The sequence below is a fragment of the Nycticebus coucang genome, chromosome 6 (genome assembly GCF_027406575.1).
Source record: "Nycticebus coucang isolate mNycCou1 chromosome 6, mNycCou1.pri, whole genome shotgun sequence".
NCBI lineage: Eukaryota > Metazoa > Chordata > Mammalia > Primates > Lorisidae > Nycticebus > Nycticebus coucang.
The window spans coordinates 109,238,963-109,255,676 of NC_069785.1; the positions used below are offsets into that span (position 1 = coordinate 109,238,963).

Genomic DNA, 16,714 nt, shown 5'->3' on the forward strand with positions numbered 1-16,714 from the left:
TGTTGTTAAATTACTTAGGGAACATAATTCAGGAATTATTAATTAATATATGCTAATGAAGAGCACAAATATTTCAAAGATGCCTAAACAAAGCCAGAATGGAAATTTAGAGTAGCTTGAGACCATTGAAGTAACAAAAGGACAATTTAAAAATTATTAACAACAGACCCCAAGGAGCAGTGGGTAAAGCCTCAAGGAAAGAACTCCATGTGTGCTGGCAGGCTGTGGGCCCTCTGGTGGATCCAGTGGGTGCAGCTGGAAGGAAAGAACTCTATGAGCCTGGCAGGCTGTGGGCCTTCTGTGGAGGTCCAGTGAGTGCATCTGGACTGAACTAATTTTGTTACCACAATAATATAGAAATCACTAAACTTTGACCTTGAGACAAAGTCTATGGGATTTAGGTTTTACACAATATATTAGGGACCTGTTTCTAAGATTTGTGGGATTTATGTCTCGACATCCAAATTTATATTTATAAAACCGTTATTTAGACATTGCTTTGATTTATAAATTCAAATTCATTTTAGATTTCCAGAAATTGATTATTTCAAGATTATTTTAGTAATTTTTAAACTCAAAAAATTAGAAAACAAAAGGGAAATATTGAAAAACAAGTTGGGTGCAGTGCTTCATGCCTGTAGGCCCAATACTCTGAGAGTTCAAGGTGGATAGACTGCTTGAACTCAGGAGTGGGAGACCAGCCTAGCAAAAGCAAGAGCAAGACCCTATCTCTACTAAACAACAACAACAACAACAAAAAACAGAGAAATAAGCCAGGCATTGTGGCAGTTGCCTATAGTCCCAGCTACTCCAGAGGCTGAAGCAAGAGAATCCCTTGAGTCCAGGAGTTTGAGATTGCCCTGAACTATGATGCCACAACACTGTAGCCAAGGGCAACAGAGTGAGACTGTGTCTCAAAAGTAAATAAAAAATAAAATAAAATAAAATAAAAACATAAAATTTTGAAAAACAAAATAATCAATACATATATTCTTAAGTTACTGGTACAATTTTTATATAAAAGAAATCATACTTAAGAATATGTCACAAAATTAACCTTTATTCATTTTTAATTATTGTAATCTGATAACACTGTTGACTGCTTCAGGTATCCATGGCCTCAATGACTAGTTGATCCTACTACTTAAATGTTATGATACATAGGAGTTTAGTATTCACTATTATAAAACAGTATCAATTATCTCATAAAATGTAATTGATTCATATCTAGTAAAGTCATTTTAAGGAATGTATTTTCATATAATCATTTTATTCAGATTCACCAAAATCTTATATTGCTCACATGAGATAGGCCAATGCATATGCAGTATTTATTGAACTGTGATAGTAACATCTGCTTTAGAAATGTAACTTAATTATACTGTACGGAATAGCTTATGGTTCTTAAGTTTTAGGCCTTAAATGGAGACAGACCCAGAAATCTCTATGTGTGTGTGTGTGTTATGGTTGTTTCTGAAAGCATCTCTGAGAGCCTTCTATTAGTGGAAGGTCTAGGGTAGATTCCCTAATGTTGAAAAAGAATCCAGTCAAACTCTCTGCTTTTCTTGTCTAATGTAATGAATTCACCTTCAGATAATAACTCAGCACCTACTATCATCAGCGTCATACTTGACGGCCCTAACAATCACAACTGCAATATAATTTGCATTTCAAGTGACGTTCAGTGATTTTATTTATGACTAGGTTCTCAACTTCCTTAATTTTAATAATTTTAAATGATGATACAGTGGTTAAAACAGAAGGAAAAATTTAGTTTCTTAATTTAAAATGTGTCACTGTCACTGAAAACCTAAAATATCTGTGCTGTAACAGAGCGTGATAGTCTATTTCTAGTGACACTCTGGTTAGAAAGCAGTTGGTGGACAGTTTCTCAGAGACCTCTCAACTGGATATCACAGACAGCCCTGTACATCATCGGCGTCATATCAGGGCACCTCAATAATCCCCCAGGGAGACTACTCTGTATTTAACATCAATGCTGCTTTCTCCAGATACATCTTATTATGAGATTTCCTAACTCAGTGGAAATATCTATATGTAGCAGAGGGCAAAAATTATGTAAAAATGGGGAAAGATTAAATAACACACTCAGATGGACTATAATTCAGTCTTTAACTGGAAAGGATACTATATTATAATGTAAATTACCTTGATGCCTTCCTTACTTTCAGAAGAGCAAATTGTTCTCACTTTCTACAACTCCATAGGCAGTTGCTCTAATCCATGAAAGAAGGAACTGAATCTTTGCTTTTCCCTACTCTCTGTAATTCTTATTATTCAGTTTTATATAGATATTTATTTTGTAAAATCCTCCATGGTAATTTATTCATTCATCTACAAAATATCCAAGGCAAGCGAATACTTTCTCCATCATTTTTGAAATGAGGTTATTATCTTCAACCCGATAGAATGAACCACTAGACTCCAGGAGGACTGGAGGGCAGCTTCCGAAATGCCAATCTGAGCATGTTCAGTCCCCTAAACCACCTTTTAAATTCATTCTTCGATTGCAGAACATGTAAACTCCACACCAGGTAATTTTCCTATCTGACTATAAATAGATCATATTTACTTTAAAAAGATAAAAAGAAAAAAATCTAAATGGGAATTCTGCTTTTATCTGAGCCACTCCAGCAGTTATCTTCTTAGAGAACTCTTAATTATAAGTCTTTAGAGAAGGAGAAAGGAAGCTAAACCCCACTGTCTCTCCTAAAGTCAAATGCTGCCTGAGTATCCTTAATTAATCCAATGACACATGTTTCTGAATTGCTAAAAAGACATTCTTACAAATCATCTTCTTGTCTTGGAAGGGAGGAATAGTCTTCCCAATGGAGAGAAATACAAATCCCACTGGTAACATTACCCCTCTGTACAAGCCATCTTGAGAACGCTTACAACACAGAGCAGCTATCCACAGGGGTCACACTGACTAAAATTTTCAATGTGCGCTTTGTTCTCTCGGGGGGAAAAAAAATGAATCACTGGTTAATGAACTCTGTACTGAAATCAAAACCAAGTTTATAGCACTGTGGTTCATCTCAAACATATATCCAGTAAACAGAAAAAATACATTTTGAGTCTTAAAATATTTAAGGCTAAAAGCGCCTGTGAAACTAGTGTAAAAAATTCAGTGTCATCTCACAGTATGCAGAATACATGGGTAGCACAGACTGAGGATTAAGTATTTAAGCTTTGTCATGCTTTGACTAGTGTGGTTTATTTTATTTTACTTATTTTTTATTTCAGATTAATATGAGGATATAAGCAATTAAGTTACAATGTTTGTATTTGTTAGGTAAAGCCCCTTACTAGTGTGTGTTTTAAGTGGGTGTCATTAGATCCATGGTATAATTCAGAGCAGATGGATGCCTTTACTGGAGCGGGACACTCAGGCAGCAACCAGTAGCAGAGAACCTTAATCACATCTCTCTCCCAATGCAGGTGCATAAAGCATAGTGGCAACAAATTTGGTATTCAGAACAGATAAATGGATGGATGGGCAGATGGATGTTTGAGGCAAGAGAAGGAGATTTCAAAGATGTTGAAGCCAATATATACAGCAACAGGAAATTTGCTGCCCCATGATATCACTTAGAGAAAAGAATGAGCCAACTGCTGTGTTCTGGATTTTTTCCAGTCTACTGTAGGTAGAACAGTATCTAACACATTTACAGGATCACTCTTTTCCTGTGATTGTAGTGGTTGTGTTTCGGCCTAGGTGGAGACCAGGGTTCACTGTTAACGTGGGTGCTGATGAAAGGAGAAGGAACGCACATGTGCCTTTCCACTCCATTTCTCCGTTGGCAGCTCATTCCTTTGAGCTACCAGAGTATTGGAATGGAAAAGATTTGTGCTTGCTGAAGGTCCTAGAGCAGAATTCTTGTCAATTCCAGTCAGCTGCTTACTTAGGAGTCTGGTAGAGAGTCCAGCCTGAATGAGCTCACATCAGAGGACGTCACAGCGGTCCGGATTGGGAGGATTAACACCACCCAAACCCTTATTCCTAAAAGCTGGAGTTTTTTTTTAATTTAAAAAGAAGTTGGCTGTTGACAGCTTAACTGTATGGCATTGATTTCTGTAATAGAACAGGCAAGCTGAGCTACTTCAGACATGGGTACCTGCTATCAGCAATCTATTTAATTATATTTTATTGTTTCAGATTAATTTGAGAGCACAACAAAGTAGGTTACAATGTTTGCATTTCTTAGGTAGAGCTTTTCTTTTTTTTATTATTATTTTTTTTAAATCATAGCTGTGTACATTGATATGATCATGGGGCATCATACACTCGATTCATAGACCATTTGACACATTTTCATCACAGTGGTTAACATAGCCTTCCTGGCATTATCTCAGTTACTGTGCCAAGACATTTACATTCTACATTTATCAAGTTTCGCAAATACCCCTGTAAGATGCACCACAGGTATAATCCCACCAATCCCCCTCCCTCTACCCACCACCCCCTTCCTCCCCTCCCTTTCCCACTTCTCCCTATTGTTAGGTTGTAACTGGGTTATAGCTTTCATGTGAAAGCTCCAAATTAGTTTCATAGTAGGGCTGAGTACATTGGGTACTTTGTCTTCCATTCTTAAGATACTTTACTAAGAAGAATATGTTCCAGCTCCATCCATGTAAACATGAAAGAGGTAAAGTCTCCATGTTTCTTAAAGTTTTTTAAGTCTGCATAATATTCCATGGTGTACATATACCACAATTTATTAATCCACTCGTGGATCGATGGGCACTTGGCCTTTTTCCATGACTTAGCAATTATGAATTGGGCTGCAATAAACATTCTGGTACAAATATCTTTGTTATGTTGTGATTTTTGGTCTTCTGGGTATATGCCCAGCAGAGGAATTACAGGATTGAATGGCAGATCTATTTTTTACATCTCTGAGTGTTCTCCATATATCTTTCCAAAAGGAATGTATTAATTTGCATTCCCACCAGCAGTGCAGAAGTGTTCCCTTTTCTCCACATCCACGCCAACATCTCTGGTCTTGAGATTTTGTGATATAGGTTAGTCTCACTGGAGTTAGATGATATCTCAGAGTAGTTTTGATTTGCATTTCTCTGATGATTAAAGATGATGAGCATTTTTTCATATGTCTGAAGGCCACGTGCCTGTCTTCTTCAGAGAAGTTTCTCTTCAAATCCCTTGCCCAGCCTGCTATGGGATCCCTTGTTTTTTTCTTGCTGATGCGTTTGAGTTCTCTGTGGATTCTGGTTATTAAACCTTTGTCAGAGATATACACTGCAAATATCTTCTCCCATTCTGAGGGCTGTTTGCTTGCTTTACTTACTGTGTTCTTGGCTGTGCAGAAGCTTTTTAGTTTGATCAAGTCCCAGTAGTGTATTTTTGAAGCTGCTTCAATTGCCCGGGGGTCCTCCTCATAAAATACTCGCCCAGACCGATTTCTTCAAGGGTTTTCCCTGCATTCTCCTCTAGTATTTTTATAGTTTCATGTCTTAAGTTTAAATCTTTAATCCAATAAGAGTCTATCTTAGTTAAAGGTGAAAGGTGTGGGTCCAATCCCAGTCTTCTGCAGGTTGCCAGCCAGTTCACCCAGCACCATTTGTTAAATAGAGAATCTTTTCCCCACTGAATGTTTTTAATTGGCTTGTCAAAGATCAAATAAACAGTAAGTAGCTGGATTCATCTCTTGGTTCTCTATTCTGTTCCAGATATCTACTTCTCTGTTTTTGTGCCAATACCATGCTGTTTTGATCACTATCGATTTGTAGTAAAGTCTGAGGTCTGGTAGTGTGATTCCTCCTGTTTTGTTTTTATTTCTGAGTAATGTCTCGGCTATTCGAGGTTTTTTCTGATTCCATGTAAAACGAAGTATTGTTTTTTCAAGATCTCTAAAGTATGAGAACGGAGCTTTAATAGGGAGTGCATTGAAATTATATATTGCTTTGGGTAGTATGGACATTTTAATAATGTTGATTCTTCCCAGCCATGAGCATGGTATGTTTTTCCATTTGTTAAAATTTTCAGCTATTCCTTTTCTTAGAGTTTCATAGTTCTCTTTATAGAGATCTTTCACGTCTTTTGTTAGTTAAATTCCCAAATATTTCATCTTTTTTGGCACTACTGTGAATGGGATAGAGTCCTTAACTGTTTTTTCAACTTGACTATTGTTGCTGTATGGCTACCGATTTATGGATGTTGATTTTGTAACCTGTACGCTGCTGTATTCCTTGATCACTTCTAGGAGTTTTGTAGTAGAGTCCCTAGTGTTTTCCAGATACACAATCATATCATCTGCGAAGAGTGAAAGTTTGATCTCTTCTGACCCTATGTGGATACCCTTGATCGCCTTTTCTTCCCTAATTGCGGTGGCTAAAACTTCCATTACAATGTTAAAAAGCAATGGAGAAATGGGCAGCCCTGTCTGGTTACTGATCTGAGTGGAAATGATTCCAATTTAACTCCATTCAGTATGATATTGGCTGTGGGTTTGCTGTAGATGGCCTCTATCAGTTTAAGAAAAGTCCCTTCTAGACCAGTTTTCTTGAGTGTTCTGATCATGAAGGGATGCTGGATATTATCAAAAGCTTTTTCTGCATCGATTGAGAGAATCATATGGTCTTTGTTTTTTAATTTGTTTATGTGCTGAATTACATTTATAGATTTATGTATATTGAACCAGCCTTGAGACCCTGGGATAAAACCAACTTGGTCATGGTGTATAATTTGTTTGATGTGTTGCTGGATTCTGTTTGTTAGGATCTTGTTGAATATTTTTGCATCTATATTCATTAGTGATATTGGTCTATAATTTTCTTTTCTTGTTGGGTCTTTTCCTGGTTTGGAGATCAGGGTGATGTTTGCTTCATAGAACGTGTTGGGTAGTCTTCCTTCTTTTTCTACATTTTGGAACAGGTTGAGTAATATAGGTACTAATTCTGCTTTAAAGGTTTGGTAGAATTCTGACGTGAAACCATCTGGTCCCGGGCTTTTCTTTTTAGGGAGGTTTTTTATAGTTGATGCTATTTCTGAACTTAGTATGGGCTTGTTCAGTATTTCCACTTGATTCTGGCTAAGTCTTGGAAGGTGACGTGCTTCCAAGTATTGGTCAATTTCCTACAGATTCATATTTCTGAGAGTAAAGTTTCTTGTAATATTCATTAAGGATTTTTTGGATTTCTGACGAGTCTGTTGTTATTTCATCTTTGTTTTTTCTGATTGATGATATTAGAGATTTTACTCTCTTTTTTCTGATTACGTTGGCCAGAGGTTTATCTGTTTTATTGACGATTTCAAAAAACCAGCTTTTTGATTTATTGATCTGTTGTCTTATTCTTTGGTTTTCAATTTCATTTAATTCTGCTCTAATTTTGGTTATTTCTTTTATTCTACTGGGTTTTGGGTTGGAATGTTCTTCCTTTTCCAGTTGCTTGAGATGTCCCATTAAGTTGTTAACTTCCTCTCTTTCCGTTCTCTTGAGGAAGGCTTGAAGTGCTATAAATTTCCCTCTTAGAACGGCCTTTGCGGTGTCCCAGAGGTTCTGATAGTTTGTGTCTTCATTGTCGTTTTGCTCCAAAAAATTGGCGATTTCTTTCTTAATCTCATTTCTGACCCAGCTATCATTCAGCATAAGGTAATTTAACTTCCATGTTTTTGTATGAGTATGCAGATTCCTGTTGTTACTCAGTTCAAGTTTTATTCCATGATGGTCCGAGAAGATGCAAGGAATAATTTCTATTCCTTTAAATTTACTGAGGTTAGACTTGTTACCTAAAATGTGGTCAATTTTGGAGTAAGTTCCGTGGGCTGATGAGAAGTATGTGTATTGAGTTTTGTTGGGATGAAATGTTCTGTAGATGTCTGCTAAATCTAAATATTGGATGGTTAGGTTTAAATCTAAGATTTCTTTGCTCAGCTTCTTGCTGGAGGATCGATCCAACACTGCTAAAGGAGTGTTGAAATCTCCAACGATTATGGAGCTGGAGGAAATCAAGTTGCTCATGTCTGTTAGAGTTTCTCTTATAAATTGAGGTGCATTCTGGTTGGGTGCATAGATATTAATAATTGAGATCTCATCATATTGAGTATTACCCTTAACAAATATGAAGTGACCATTCTTGTCCTTCCTTACTTTTGTTGGTTTAAAGCCTACTGTATCTGCAAATGAAATTGCAACACCTGCTTTTTTCTGATTACCATTTGCCTGAAATATGGATGACCATCCTTTCACCCTGAGTCTGTATTTGTCTTTTAAGTTAAGATGTGACTCTTGTATGCAACAAATATCTGGCTTGAGTTTTTGTATCCAGTCAGCTAACCTATGTCTCTTTAGAGGGCTGTTTAAGCTGTTCACATTAATGGAGAGTATTGATAAGTCTGGTGAAATTTTTGGAATCAAGTTTTTCAAAGGTCCATTGGACATATTTAATCCTTTTGCCAGTGTGAAAGTTGGAGTTTGATCCGAAGTTTCTGAGTGAGTTTACTTTTGTGGTATAGGATTGGGTTGGTCATTGTGGAGGATAGGTCTGAGAATATCCTGAGGAGCTGGTTTACTTATGGCAAATCTTTTCAACATATGAATGTCATTGAAGTATTTAATTTCTCCATCATAAATGAAACTCAGTTTAGCTGGATACAAGATCCTGGGTTGAAAATTATTTTGCTTTAGGAGGTTAAAAGTCGATGACCACCCTCTTCTGGCTTGAAAAGTTTCAGCAGAGAGATCTGCAGTTATTCTAATATTCTTTCCTTTGTACATAATGGTTTTCTTTCGCCGGGCTGCTTTGAGAATCTTCTCTTTCATATTAAGTTTAGTGAAGCTAATTATGATATGCCTGGGGGATGACTTATTGGGGTTGAATCGTGCTGGGGTTCTGAAGCTGTCTGCTATCTGAATTTCAGATTCTCTAGGCATGTCTGGAAAATTTTCTTTCATCATTTCATGCAGAAGGGCTTCTGTGCCCATTGAGGCCACTTCATCATTCTCAGAAATCCCAATTATTCGTAAATTGCTTTCCTTCGAATTATCCCAGAGTTCTCTGAATGAATAATCCATTTTTGCTCTCCATTTCTCTTCCTATTTGAGAGATTGTGAGCGTTCGAAGACTTTATCTTCAATGTCAGAAATCCTCTCTTCTGCTTGCTCCATTCTGTTGCTGAGGGATTCTACTGTATTTTTCATATCTTTGAGGGCTGTAAATTCTTGCTTCAGTGTGTCTAAGTCTTTGGTGGTTTTGTCTTTAAATTCGTTAAGTTCTTGAGACAAGTTTTGAATTTCTCCTCGAATTCCTAATTCCATTTTATTAATCTTGTCTGCAATCCAAATTCTGAATTTGATTTCTGACATCTCAGCCAGTTGTTTATGAATGGGATCTTCAATCACATCTGCCGTATCTTTTCTTGGGGGGGTTGATCTATTCTGGTTATTCATGTTACCAGAGTTTTTCCGCTGATTCCGCCCCATGGTTATTTTACTCCCTTTGGTTTTTCCCCTGGGGCTTTATCGAGGGGCCGTACAGTGTTGTGGCCTGAGAAACTGGGGCCCTGTCTGGTGTGGTGGAGCAAAGTGGTTCTGTCTTGTTTTCAGCTGGTTTCTGTTCGATCCTATTATAACATTTACTCTGGCTTGAAGTTTCAGCTGTGTGGAAAAACCAGCAATTAAGTCACCCCGCCCGCCCACCTCTGACACCAATTGGGAAAGGAAAATCAAACCTTTCTACAACCGCATACCCAGGGCACCACCTGAAAAGTCCTCCGTCTATTAGTTCAGTTCAAAAGGTCCAAATCAATTGTCTCAATCGGCACCTGTCTCGGGTGGGAGAGTTCAATAGGTCTCTGGGAACTGGATCACAGGGGTCTGGTGACTACTCTGATATGGCTTACTCCTGTGCTGCGTGGAGTCAGGAGGAGCGACCTAGCAAATAGATCAGTCTGGGAAGGTTGATGTCTCCTTCCCCACTTTGCCCCTCCGTTGGACCCTGTCACTGGTATCTCTGCAGATGGCTAACCCAGTTGCCTGTAATGAACAGATACTCCAGGGGTTTGCACCTGCCTGAATTGCAAGGAAATCTGCCAGGCCCCTGCAGTCTGTTGCTATCTATCAGGAGGAGGTGGGGCCTGACATCTTTGAGTGCTTGATGCAGGTGGTGGGGGAGAGGTGTTCACTCAGGCTTAGCCCCGTCCCTGATTGATGTTGCTAACAGAAAAGAACAGAACAGACAACTTTGTGGGATTCTGTCTCTGTTAATGCTAAAATCGCCTACAGAAGACGGGCTGTTCTGAGTTTAAACGACTTTGCTGCTGGAGGTTTGTGTCCGATTACCTCTCTGAGTTGGCCCTGCCCTGGAAGCTTCCCGGGTTTGTCAGCAGCGTCAGGGAAATCCTTTGCTCACTGGTGGCCTCCTGTGGTTGCCCAGGGAGACAGGGGGTGTGGCTTCAGAATATCCAGAAGTGAGCCGTTTTGCTGTTAAAGAAAAAACGGCTGTTGATTTGCCTCCAGGAACTGCCGCTATCGTGTGGGCACCCAGTCTACCCTTTTCTCCTCTGTCTCGCACCCCAGAGTCAGCACTGACTGGCCACAGTTTATGCTCTGTCCACACCCCTCGAGCGATCTCCCAAGGATCCGAACTCATGGGGGACAGGCCCCCAGACCCCGCGTGAGAGTTGGGGGGAGTTCTGGGAGCTCAGCGGGGAAGCTAGAGTTTTATTCAGTTTTATGCCTGGCCGTATTATTGCCCGGGGAGGTCTGTTGCACCGCACCGCAGGGAAGTGCCGCCATGGCTTGACTCCCCCTCAGCAGAGTGCCCTCTTCTTGCTCGCGTATCTCAGAGTCAGCGCTGACCAGTCGCAGCTCGGGCACTGTGCACTCCCCTTGAGAAATCACCCAAGGATCCAAACTCGTGGGGGACAGGCCCCCAGACCCTGAGTGAGAGTCGGGGGGGAGTGCTGAGAGCTCAGCGGGGAAGCTAGAGTTTCATTCAGATTTATTCCTGGCCGTATTGCTGTTGCACCACACCGCAGGGAAGTGCTGCCGAGGCGTGGCTCCCCTTTAGCCGGGTGCCCTCTCCTCACTTGCGTGCCTCAGAGTCAGCGCTGACCAGTTGCAGCTCGGGACTGTCCACTCCCCTTGAGAAATCACCCAAGAATCCGAACTCCTGGGGGACAGGCCTCCATACCTCAGTGTGAGTGGAAGGAAAATGTTGGGGGTTTAGGGTTGCCGGCAAAGGATATTTAAAGTTTTATACAGTTTTATGCCTGGCAGGAGAACGCCATGGCACCCTAGTAGGGGAGGTAGGTCCAGTTTTTAGAAGGTCTCTCCTGTGGAGTGTAGTGGGAGGGCCTTTAATTTTTGCCCATTTGTTTAATTGTGGGGCTCTTGAGCCGGTCTCATGGGGGAGGGGGACTCTCGTCCACTTGGTGATGGATTTTGTACTTTTTGTTTGCATCCTTGTGATCACAGCTTACCTCAGTGGTGTTGGTGTGTATTCTTCAACCTTCTCTCTTGGTGCAGCTCAAATCCACCAGGATACTTACTAAATTTTTGTCCCTTAACTCTCCTTCTGGACGGGAGCCTCTGTGGAAAGCTGGCTTCAGTCTGCCATCTTGTCTCTCCCCCGAGTTTTTCTTGTGATTGTGTCCCACCCCCAGTAGGTGTGCCATACCCCCTAACATCGTGCCCATCCACCTTCCTCCTCCCATCTCCCTGCTCCCTCCTTCTCCTGCCACCACCTTGAATGGATTTGAGCTTTTCTCTTATATGGGCATGAATTAGATCGTCTATTTGCTTCATATTAGTATTGAGTACATTGGATTCTTCCTTCTCCATTCTTATGATGCTTTGCTAAGAAGAATGTGTTCCACATCCATCCAGGCTGATACAAAAAATGTAAATTCTCCATCTTTTTTAATGGCTGAATAGTATTCCATGGTATATACATACACCACAGCTTGTTAATCCATTCCTGGGTTGGTGGGCATTTAGGCTGTTTCCACATTTCAATGATTATAAATTGAGCTACGATAAACAATCTAGTGAAAATGTCCCTGTGATAAAATGATTTTTTTTAAGTATCCAGTGTACTCAGCCCTACTATGAAGCTAAATTATAGCTTTCACATGAAGAGTATAACCCAACTATAGTACAAGACTATGAGGAAAGGGCCAAGGAAGGGGAAGGGAGTGGGGAGGTTTTGGTGGAGGGAGGGTAATGGGTGGGGCCACATCTATGGTGCATCTTAGAATGGGTACAGGTGATTGCACTAATGTACACAGTTATGATTTAACAATAAAAAAAAGAAAAAAAAATGACTTTTTTTCTTCTGAGTAGATGCCTAGTAATGGGATTGCAGGATTAAATGGGAGGTCTAGTTGGAGTTCTTTGAGGATTCTCCATACTTCCTTCCAAAAAGGTTGTATTAGTTTGCAGTCCCACCAACAGTGTTCCTCTCTCTCCACATTCACACCAACATCTGCAGCTTTGAGACTTTGTGATATGGACTGTTCTCATTGGGGTTAGGTGATATCTCAGGGTGGTTTTCATTTGCATTTCTCTGGTGATCAGGGATGATGAACACTTTTTCATATGTTTACTAGCCATTCATCTGTCTTCTTTAGAGAAGGTTCTATTCATCTCTCTTGTCCAGTGGTGGATGGGATTGTTTGCTTATTTTTTGTTGATTAATTTGAGTTCTCTATAGATTCTAGATATCAACCCTTTGTTATATTCATACCCTGAAAATATCTTTACCCATTCTGAAGCTTGTCTTTTTGCTTTAGTGTTGTGTCCTTAGCTGTGCAGAAGCTTTTCAGCTTAATTAAGTGCCATTTGTTAATTTTTTGTTGTTGCTATGGCTGCTGAAGTCTATGTCATAGAATCTTTCCTCAGTCCAACATCATTAAATTTTTCCCACAGTTCTTTTTAAGATTTTTATCATTTCATGTCTTTGAGTTAATGTTTATAAGTGGTGAAAGATATGGGTCCAAGTTTGGTCTTTTACATGTGGTTATCCAGTTGTCCCAGCACCATTTCTTGATAGGTATTCTTTTCCCCACTGTATGCTTTTGTTTGGTTTATCAAAGATCAGATGGCAAGTAGAGACTGGTTTCAACTCTTGGTTTTCTATTCTGTTCCATATGTCTATGTCTCTATTTTTGATGGCACTCAATTTAAAACTGTGATAGCAAGTGCTGCAAAGAGTCCTAGTTCTCACCAAAGGGCAGGAGCAATGAATAGGATTCTCCATTTTCCCTGTTACTCCCTGTGTCTGCTAGACAGAATCGTGGCTGCCAATAGGAACTATCAGAGCCATGAGGTAACCCCAAAGCAAGACTCTGAGCAACTATTCTTGGGGCTGTTAGGATTGCTCATCTCAGGTGGATCTCACCCTCACCAACAGGAATTTTTCTTTGTGCATATGTATGCTCTTAAATTTTGTTAATGTTAGAAACATACTGAAGAAATCTGAGCTGGTCAAATGGATGTGTAATTGTGTGCTGCTCTAAAGCAAGACAGGTTTATGTGGTCCAGGTCATTGCACTGCAGGCAGAATGACATGGCCATCACTTTAGACAGAGCTTATTTCTAAAATACACATGTATGCCTAGTTTATTCTGAAAACTAATGAAGAGGACCTTATTACTCATGGGGATTTTCTTTGTGAGGTCCCTGAGTCTAGGGACATACATACCTACCATAAAGATGGTGGTCAGCTTTTTCTGTACAACTGACTCAGATGGACTGTGGCTCTTTGGGTAAAGAAAGTCATTGAGAGGGAAAAAGAAAAAGCTTGGCATGGAAAATTTTGCAAACAATGACTAGTGAAATATATAATGTGGAGAGTTTGCCTTTCTGTACTGTATTTTTCATAACAACTAACACCCTTTAAAATTGCATTTGTTCACATTACTTTAAAAGACCCTGCCAACTGGTCTTTTACTAAGCCTATTTATTTCACCCTAAAATTCCTCAGCAATAGTACTAAATATTGTACGTTAATTTTTAATGTGTTGCAAAATGTATTCATCTGCCATCTGTGAAAAGAACCACTTCTGACTTTCTACACCGAAGGTACAAAATTATGTCAGTGGGTGAAATTTGACCTCTTGGCTAGTATTTTTTCCTTTTTTTGCCACCTGTATTTTTTAATTAAAAACTGACATTTTAAAATTGTGATATTGCTCATAAAATTCTTAGTTTCTTCCAGAACATTTAAGATGCAATGTTGCTCAGCCTATGTGTGTAGGTTGTGATTGCTGGCAGTGGCAGCAAACAGCCTCCGCACCCAGCACCTTCCAGCCTGCCAGAAGCCTGGGCCACTCTTTGACATTGTTGAATTATAGTGTTTCATATTACTTGTAGACTTAAAAGCAAAATGTTTCTTGTATTCATGATTATATCCAACCTGATAAAAGAAAATGTATGACCTATGAAATTATGAGTTTTTCAAAATATGTGAAAAGCACGTTTATAAGTAGAATGAAGACTCTGTAAACAGCACGTGCATGCAACTAAAGAGTATATTCTATGATGGCACTAAGCTGGAGTAAGAAGTGAGTTAGTTCTTGACTCACATTCTTAGACATTTATATTTTAGATGAAAGCATTAATACCTGTCTTGGTTCCTTCATTGTCAAGTGTCTACCCACATTTATAAGAAATGTGCAAGTGGGTTGGATAGATAAATCTCCATACTGTCAGATCACAGATAAACTGTAGAGCTATGGAAAATCACAGACTCAGGATGCAGGCTGACTGGCTGCTCCTTTGTAATGGGTCCCAGTCCCCCCAGGGGATCTCAGGGGTATGGTGTATTTTGATATTACCTTGATTTGAGCTATTCATTCATTGTCACAAAACCCCTGGCTTTATCCAATGTTGTAAAGAGAAGGAGATATTGGTTCTCAGAAGTCAAGAGGGGGTAGGGCTGTCTGACTTGAGGAGCACATTTGCATGGACAGTGCTTTGTGGTTTGTATTCTTCTTCTAGGGAGCAGAACCTACATCCTGATACTGTGTCTTACTCCCTAGTTTTTGTCTAGCTGATCACACTGTGATTTGGGCCCTATTTTATGAGCTTTTAGCATCTAAGCAATCTCCTTTGCTAGTTAAGGGACCCTTTGAAATTCGTTGCAAAAATAACTATCAGCCACTACTAAAGATGGAAAGGTTTAAAAGGGAGAGAAAATTTCAGGTTTTTTGTTAGTAACTTAAGTGTGTTTCTGAGCAGCATGTAAGTACCAAGAATGGGTTTTACTTTTCTTTTTTTTTTATTAGATCATAAACACATGGATCATGTATACATTAATGCATTTATGGGGTACAATGTGCTGATTTCATATAGAATTAGGAATTCTTACATCACACTTGTTAATATATACCTGATCTTGTTTACTTAGTTATTGTGTTAAGACATTTATACTCTATACTAATGGATCCGACAGGTACCCTTGCATTATGCACCATAGGTATGATCCCACCATTCACCCTTCCTTGATCTGACATCCCCCATCCCTTTACATCCCTTTGCCCTCCTTCATCTTGGGCTATAGTGATCTATTCTTCATATGAAAGTGTGAGTGATTGTAAATTGTTTTCATAATAGTACTGAGTACATGGGATATTTTTTCTTCCATTCTTGAGATACTTTCCTAAGAAGGTTATGTTCCAGCTCCATCTATGTAAACGTAAAGGAGGTAAGGTCTCCATCTTTTCTTAAGGCTGCATAATATTCTATGGTATACATATACCACAATTTATTAATCCATTCATGGGTCGATGGGCACTTAGGCTTATTTCATGACTTGGCTATTATGAATTGAGCTGCAGTGAACAATCTGGTGCAAATATCTTTGTTATAAAGTGATTTTTGGTCTTTTGGATATACACCTAGTAGAGGAATTGCAGGATCAAATGGCAGATCTACTTTTAGATCCCTGCGTACTCTCCATATTTCTTTCCAGAAGGGACATATTGGCTTGCACTCCCACCAGCAGTGCAGAAGTGTTCCCCTTTCTCCACATCTATGCCAAGATCTGTAGTTGTGGGATTTTGTTATTTGAGCCAGTCTTACAGGAGTTAGATGATATCTCAAAATGGTTTTAATTTGCATTTCTCTGATGATTAAAGATGATGAGCATTTTTTCATGTGTCTATAGGCCATACTCCTATCTTCTTCAGAGAAGCTTCTGTTCAAGTCCCTTGCCCACAGTGAAATGGGATTACTTGTTCTTTTCTTATTAATAAGTTTGAGTTTTCTGTGGATTTTGGTTATCAAACCTTTGTCAGAAGCATAACCTGCAAATATCCTCTCCCATTCTGAAGGCTGTCTGCTTGCTTTACTTACTGTGTTCTTGGCTGTGCAGAAGCTTTTTAGTTTGATCAGATCCCAGTAATGTATTTTTGGTGTTGCTTCAGTTGCCTGGGGGGGTCTTCTTCATAAAGTATCTCCCAGGCCAGTTTCTTCAAGTGTTTGTCCTGCACTCTCTCCAAGAATCTTTATAGTTTCATGTCTTAAGTTTAAATCTTTTATCCAGTGAGAGTTAATTTTTGTTAATGGTGAAAGGTGTGGGTCCAGTTTCAGTGTTCTACAAGTCACCAGCCAATTCTCCCAGCACGATTTGTTAAATAGGGAATCTTTCCCCCAATTTATATTTTTGATAGGCTTATCAAAGATCAAATAACGATAAGTATCTGGGTTCATCTCTTGGTTCTCAATTC

General features: G+C 39.4%; 1 protein-coding gene across 8 annotated transcripts in view; it reads left to right on the plus strand.

The window, feature by feature from the left end:
• The window catches only part of GRIA4 (glutamate ionotropic receptor AMPA type subunit 4), a 441,346-nt gene that overhangs the window by 125,131 nt on the left and 299,501 nt on the right, over positions 1-16,714 (plus strand). The window lies entirely within an intron of this gene.